The sequence below is a fragment of the Lathyrus oleraceus genome, chromosome 4 (assembly GCF_024323335.1).
Source record: "Lathyrus oleraceus cultivar Zhongwan6 chromosome 4, CAAS_Psat_ZW6_1.0, whole genome shotgun sequence".
NCBI lineage: Eukaryota > Viridiplantae > Streptophyta > Magnoliopsida > Fabales > Fabaceae > Lathyrus > Lathyrus oleraceus.
In genome coordinates, this window is record NC_066582.1 from 327,468,861 (window position 1) to 327,477,040 (window position 8,180).

General features: G+C 36.9%; 1 long non-coding RNA gene across 1 annotated transcript; it reads left to right on the forward strand.

Moving 5' to 3' along the window:
* Nucleotides 1-246: 246 nt before the first annotated feature.
* LOC127075335 (uncharacterized) lies at nucleotides 247-3,585 on the forward strand. Its single transcript, XR_007786385.1, has 6 exons — nucleotides 247-637; nucleotides 753-1,345; nucleotides 1,911-2,015; nucleotides 2,373-2,477; nucleotides 2,721-2,868; nucleotides 3,139-3,585. It is a non-coding gene; the product is annotated as an uncharacterized LOC127075335 (long non-coding RNA).
* The last annotated feature ends 4,595 nt before the right edge of the window (nucleotides 3,586-8,180 follow it).

The window sequence follows — 8,180 nt, forward strand, 5'->3', positions numbered from 1 at the left end:
TAAACCCTTAATAACTAATCTACTACTTATTAATTAACTTAAAAAAACCCAACAAAACCCAGGCCTAACCACAAGCTGGAATCAGGCTTAAGGGGCAGCAATCTCTCCAAATGGGCTTTGGGTAAGATCCAAAATAAGGGGTGAGCAACAGATTGGAGGTGCAAAAACAAAAACGAACAACTGGGCCAATGGCCCAAATTCCCCAAAGAGGTCCACGGAAATGGATTAGCAACCCCTCAGGATCGACCCGTCGCGTCTCCTACACGAAAGTGATCCCTGCGACCTAGCCGTCATTCACGACCTCAAAAATATCTCTCAAAACGCAAATTCCGCCGCGAATGACCAACCTCCAAGGATTCGCTCGCCATCGAACTTCAAACGAGGCCACAATACCAATGGAAGAAACAAGGACGCTCTCAAGATTTGCAGAATCGAAATATAAAGAGGAGAAGAGACCTATCGGTGCGAAGTGTCGTCAATGTTCATCGACCCTCAACCGTGGTGTATTGACGATGAATGTTGGAGGTTCCACTCGCGCGCAAGCTTTGTCTTCGTAACGAACATGCGGTTGATGGTGAAGCTTTGATTCCGATCCGTGCTTGCGTTTGTCGAGAAGATCTTCCTCGAAACTCCCCTGGTATGCCTTTTCTTTGACCTCCATAATTTCTCGTTGTACTGCTTCTTCTTCCTCTTTTGCTTCTCGTTTATATTCTACATCTGCTCTGAGTCCGTCGTGTGTGGATTATTGGTAGGTTCGAGCGATCGTAAACAGAGCGATGGCGAAGGTTGTTGTTAATGGAAAGACAGTTCTGTTGAATTTGGTTCCACAGTTGGAGAGAGTTCAAAAAGTTCTTCAAGATTTCTGAACGCTCATTCTGTTATAGGTGGTTGCAGGTTTTTGTTCAGGGTGATTGCAAGTTCTGTTTTGTTCTACAATTGGAGGAAATTGGAGTTCTCGGGTGAAGAAGCCGGTTAGGGTGAAGGAGATTGGAGAGAAAAAGATTCAAAATAGAAGAGACTTGGGAGTGAAGAAAAAATGGAATTGAAGTAGAAGATTAGGGAAGAACAAAGCAGGAAGGGATTGAAGTAGTCCAACAAAAATTGAAAATTGGCGGAGCACGGTATCATGGAATTAACCGAGGGAGATCGGAGGAATTCCATTCTCTTCGCGTCAAAGAAGTGGACTCAAGGCCAAAAAACTTCAACCGATATCAAGAACAACATGGAAATGAGGCTAGCAATTTGCATCAAGTAATGGAATGAAATCATGACACCACGTTTATTACGATAAACTGAAGCAACTTACCAGAATGAAGCAACGCGGAGGTTCCAGTGTCGTTCACAGGTGACTTTCATTCTCTTTGTGTGATTTCTACAACTTCCTCTTCTTTCTTCTTCTTCTTCTGAATTTGAGAACGATGAAAAGAGACTGAAGTGGCTTAGCTCAAGCAGAATTGAAGCTTCGATGTGAAGCTTCAATGGCCTCTTTGAGATAGAGTGAGCTCTAGTGAAGGTGAGGGAGGAGGTTGCAAGAGAGAGAGAGAGTGCAGGTTCAAGCCAAAAAATGCAAGGGCCTCAAAGTGTGAGTGATGAATCTCTTAAATAGAGTTGAGGTTCGGAATTAGGTTAGGCTAGGAATGAGGTCTGGAGTTAGTTAGAGAAGGCTTGGAATTAGTTAGTGTTGACTCATTGAGTTAAGTGAGGACTCAATTAGCTAGTGAAGCTGAAACTCAGTTAGTTATGTTGAGATGACATTGCCTTTATTTCTGCTGGGTGAATGGCTAGGAATTAAATCTGTTAGAATGCTGAACTTGTTGATGTTATTACTTGAAATCAGAACTTTCATTTATTAAATTAGCTACTACTGATAACCTTTTGGAATACTGTTACATCCTCTTTGTTGCTTGCAGGTTCGAATCAGTTGGAAACTTCTAGAAAGAGCTGTCAATCCAATTAATCAGGAAACCATTCTGTCAGTAGAAGCTTGCCCAACCAATTAGTAAGGGCGGATTCAGGTAGGTCGACTATCTCAGTTATGAGTTTCTATTGGAAGTGAGGGAGTTAGTTAGGAGGTTGTTATTTTCTGTTAGAAGGTTGTGAAATGGTTGTTAGAATTTTTCTTTCTATTGCTTAAAAACAAACTTCTAAATGATATCTTCCGTGTTAGTTACATGATGAATTCTGGTCGAAATTCAATGTAAGCGTAATTCGAACTTGAAATTTGTCTGCTAAAGTGGTTCGAAATTAGTGAGTTGGAAACTGTTAGCTTAGTTAGCAAAACTGAGGTTGGTTGTAAGGGGGGCAATTGATACTGAAGGTTGGTAGATTAATGAACTGTCATTTTTTTTATTTTTATGGTTTTGACATTGCAGGTTGTGGCTTTGAATCATGCTGTTGGAGGTTAGGTGGATATTAGAAAGGGCCTCCAACGGCTTTCTAGAAGCATTCCAACTGCAGTTGCTGATGATTTTGCTCAGGTAGCGAATTGGTTGTTATGCGAATTTCGATTTCCACTGATTGTCATAAATTGGAATCAACTTCTGTTAAGTGTTTGTTAAGACTCAATCAGTACGACTTGTTAGGTTTGCATTAAAACGAAGTGATTAGATTTGTTAAAACCAACTTGTTAATTTCATACTTATCAAATTGATGTTCGACTGTTATTATGTTATGATATGGATTAGTAATTGTGAAATGAATTTGGTTATGTTATTTTGCAGGTTAATGGTTAAATCAATGGAAGCTAGTTAGTGAAACTGGTTAGCTATATCTAGAAAGCAGAATGCAGATTGGGCAATAAAGTGCAGGTTGAGTTGGCGGTTAACTGAACTTACGTACAAAAAGTGGTGATTCAATTGGCGGTGTTAGGTTTGTGATTTCAAATGGAATTTTAACATCTCCTGGAAATTGACTTGTTACGAGACTTGTTATTTGAATTCCGTTAGCCGTTAAAAGTTAGTTAGTATTCCCCTTATATTGAATTATAAACAAGGTTAGTTTGTAGAAAAATCATGTTATGGAATGGTTTTATGATGTTGTGCCGTTAGTAGACTATTAGCTTGCTATTTGCTTATTAGCCTTGCATGAAATTGGTTGTGTTGCCGACGCACTGAGTTGTATTGTTTTTTTCTCTCATAGGGTGATGTACAGGTTTGGGAGCTTGTCGCCTTCCTGTGGAGTTTCGTTCTCACAAGTACTATCGGTAACCGGGTTCCAAATAGTGTCTGCAAAGTGTTTTAATCCCTTGTGCAAGAAGCAAAATTTGCATCACCCTTACTTTATCCCCATTTGTTCCACCCATCAAAGGCACAATAAATATGTGTTGAAAAGATGGTACCTGGTGTATTTTAATTTATGGACATGCGCATGTGAAATTATTACGGAATCTGTAAAGAACAATAACGGTTGATATTTGTAATGTACAGTTTGTGTAATGGATTTGAAATGGTACAGGATGAATCAAGGATTAGTGTTCAAATTGAATGCAACCATGGCTGTAATATATAAATGATAGAATTGGAATGGTATTGTACAGGAATTTCTTAAGGCTTTAGGATTTGGTTTATGGTTTGGACATTCATGAAATGTTTGGATTTCAGTAATTTAGAAGGCTTATGATTCATGATAAAATCGGTTGACTTTGGTCAAAGTTGACAAAAGAGTCAACGGTTGACCAAAGTCAACAATCGGTCAAAGTTCAATTTCTTTTTTGTGGAACGACTATTGTGATGAAATGTGCACGATTTTGGATGAATGTGACTTGATTTCAATGCTTGGAATTGAGTCTTGAATGACTTGAAATGATCATGAATCAAATCAAGACTTGACTTTGAATGAACTTTAGCAAAATCCAACTTGGCTTATGAAAGAATTGAACCCTTTTACTCTATGGACTAATAAGTACCATGAGCATATGATAACACACGAACCAAATGGATCAAGGTACATGGATGCACCAAGAATACACACCCTTATTAGTCACAAAGGATCAATGACACACAATGGACCAAAATATCAATGCACCCATGTAATCACAAATCGATGACTAAAGTCCTAAGAACTTGAAAGCACCATGGGTTTAGAACCAATGGATTGGGGTGGTCAGGTATAATGCACACATGTGTATACCTGGGCAAAGCCTTGTAAATTAACTGGATGATTCCCATAACTACATGGAGTTGATGAATGATGCATGATATGATATCCAACATCTTTCCTAATGAATTAAGGTTTCTGGTGGAACGTCACGTCAACGAGGTGCACTAAGACCAAGCTTCCCTGGTTAGGGTTTCATGATGCGTGCCCTCTAGTCAAGGTCTTTGAATGAGTTGAGATGCTTTACAAGCATATTTCCAATGTATGAATCCTCAACCAGGGTTCAGAAGTCAAGGAAATTACACAGACGGTCAAACACAAGACCCCATGGGAGCAAAGTCAAAGATTTGGGTTGGGATGCCCAGGTGAATGTCCTGATATAGACTTCAAGAGTCAAGGTCCCTAGAGAATACATAAATTAGGGTTTCTCTCCATATGATGATCAATACCATAATCTTGACTTTGTGATGCCTATTAGCATGTGTTGATTATGCATGAATAATGCACATGGATGAGTTTCAGATCATGACTGAGGTGAGAAGCAAAACGGGAGGGCAAATTTTGGGGTACTACAATGTCTTTTAGGGTTTTTTGTTGTTATTATTAACATTAAGGTCCAAAAGACCACACAAACAAACAAGTATATACAAACAAAATATATCACAAATTATGGTCCAAGTGGGAAAGTGAAAATGACATTAAAGTAAACAAATTGAATGGTATGAATAATGGCAAATGAATAAAGCTTGAAATTAAAGTACATAAAGTAAATGGCTTGAAATTAAATATTAATGGTTACTTGATTAGAAGTTAGTATTGCTTTTGCTTTGGTTTTGTTTAAGTCATTCTTTGGAGAACACTCAACCCACTATTCACAAGCATGGATCCTTGAACCAAGACATCTTCTAAAGAAAGGAAAAAAGGCCAAGTTTCCACACAATACCATGAAAGAGGGTGTATCGGTAAATTCATGATCATCAAGCTATGGATAAGCTAGACATCAAATAACAAGAGTCGCCACCGCGCTTTTATTGTTTCCAAGGGAAAAGGGAAAAAGTACGAACAAAACCCAAAAGTAAAAAGTTTTCAAATCAAAACTAATAAAATGCCAGAGATTACAGGTAAGGGGTTAGTTACACAGAGGGAAGGTGTTAGCACCCAAAGTGTCCTAGGTACTCTTAGGGAGCCCTTTTTGTGTGCATATGTATTTGGTACAAAATGATGTTTACAAACAAGTAGAATGAGGGGATGAGAAAAAAATTAATTAATTATATTTGTGTGTTTGACAAGACATTTGGACTTGTGCCTACGTACCAACATCAAAATGAGGGATCAAAACCTCGTAGTTCGTGATACAAATTTCAAAGTGGATGCATTTCTTTTACCAAAATTTATGTTTGAAAGGCACAAAGGCCTAAAAATGGTTTGAATGAGTTAGTTCTTTTTGGCTTTTCTGAAAGTTTAAGTCAAGTATAGTTAAGTTTATTTACAAGTTTGATTTAAGAAAAGAAGTTTGAAAATACAATGGCATAAGGCCAAAGTTTCTATCTTTTGCAAAATGGTCAAAGTTTAGAACAAAATAAGTTCAATCAAAGAAGATTTTGAAAAGGGAGGGAGAGATTTTTAAATTAAAGAAATGGGGAGAATATGAAGAGACTAATCCTATGCACAAAATTAAAAGTTAAGAGTTGAAAAGATCTGACCAAATAGGTAACAATCTAATAGACAAGAATGTCAATAGAAACCCATAATTCCCTTGGACATTTAGAATCAAGCAACACACAAATGCATAATTATATTATCTTGAAGAGCAAAGGCATCAAATAAAGATAGCCACATCCAAGCTTTAGCCATCCCATAATCTTCTTTCAAATTAGCCCATGTAACAGATGAATTCCACAAGTCACAGGTTCAAAATGACAGCTTCACAATGATCATGTTGCAGATGAACTCAGAGGGATCTTGAATGATGTATCAGATAAAGTTTCAAATTGCTAACACTTGGTTTCACAGAAATTTGGCATTGGCCAAGTCCTTTAGCATAGGAATGTTGCCTAAGTTCTAAGTCCATTTGTCCAAGATCAAGCCAACAGTCCACACAAAAGTTTTTTAGGGCTTTTGTTGTTATTATGTACATTAATGGTCAAAGACCACACAAATAAGAAAAGTATACACAAACAAGATATATCACACAATATGGCCCAAATGGACAAAGTGAAAATTGCATTAACATAAACAATTAGAATGGTATGAATAATGGCAAATGAATAAAGACTAAAATTAAATGACATTAAAGTAAATGGCTTGAAATTAAAAGTTAGTTGTTAATGAGTTAGAAGTTAGTATTGTTTTGCTTTTGCTTTTCATTTTTATACATTCTTTGGAGAACACTCAACCCACTTATCACAAACATGGATCCTTGAGCCAAGACATCTTCCAAAGGAAGGGGAAAAAACCAAGTTTCCACATAATACCATGAAAGAGGGGAGACTTACAATCTCACTAACTAGAATGTTATGCCTTTTGTGTCACAAATTTAGCGCTATGTTAAGCAATCATAATTGGACTTATGTAGAAGTCACAACTATTTGAGGCCGGGCAATACAATTTTGGTGTTAATGTATGTTTGAGACATTGTATAATGGACTATGCTCATGAAACATACCACACACAAAAAGAATATGCAAAAGAGGTGGCCTAATCTCATCCATGCTCATGTTAATTTTTCAATCAACTAGCTTTAGGACTTTGAGATATCATAGACCAAATGAGATGAATGCATAAAGAATGGAAATGAGATGAAGAGGGATGGGAATGGATCAAAACTCAAATTGATCAAAGGAGGAATTTTACCAAATTAATATCATTCATTCATTTTAGGAGATGGAATGTACATTCCATCAATCCCTTAAATCCAATGATATTAACTTGACAAAGTCAAATCAACCTTGACCAAGGCCCAACAACAAGAATCAAACTCAAACAAATCATCACAATTGGTCAACAAAATTATTTGGCATTTATTCAAATTAAAAATATTAAAATAAGGCAACTAAATTAATATATGGTCGGTCAAATTCCTAAAACCGCATCAAAACACCAAAGAAATGGCCATGAGATTTATCATAGGTCAAACAAGGTCAAAAGACCTTGGAGAAAAAATTTCAGAATTTTTAAAGACTTAAAAGCATTTTTAAACAATTAAAAATAATCACAAAATCAATTAAATCATGAAAAATATTAATAATGATCCAAAAAATAATTTTAATTCAGAATATGAAAGAGGAAATTATTTGAAATTTTTTGGTGAAACTCTCATATTTTTTGGATCAATATTAAAATTAATATGAATTAATGAAAATAAAAGGATTAAAATGAAAATCAGAAAATAGAAAAAAACGTGAGCCACTTGATCTCCCTCATTAATTGAGGTGGCTGATCAAGTGGCCTAGAACGCGCATTCCATGATGCGTGCTAGTCAACTCAACCACACGCCTGGTATTCACAATGGACGCGTGAGATTAAAACGTTTTGGAATGATCATGTGGCTCAGAACCTGTCCAGCATACCACCGGCGCTGGACCTCCGGTCACCTTCTCAGGCGAGGCTCACTGGACTGGTTCAGTCATCACCATCATAGAAATGAAAAAGGAGGACATGATCTGAAAGAAAAAATGACGTAGAGCACGAATCTGACCTCAATTTTAACTAACTCCACATATAGAAAGATATGAGGAGTTGGATTTTGAGGTGTGTCAACTGAGTTACTTCGATTTGACCTCTAAGCAACTCAATCTTCTTGCCTACATTGGTAGGACTTCAGACAACCAAAGATCCAAGAGAATTGAGTAAAATTGAGAGAGAATCGAAGAGATGAAGTTTTCTGAAAATTACCTTCAATGCTATGCAGTTCTTGATGTTGCTTTCTCCAAACACGATCTGATCACACTTGATAAGCTAGCAGGAAGTGATTAGAGAAGTTGCAAGGCTTTGGATCCTGGAGTTCTTGAATCTCCAACAGTTGAGATTCAAACTCAAATTTCAAATTGAAATTTATCAGGTTTTCCTTTGGAATGAGAGGGTTT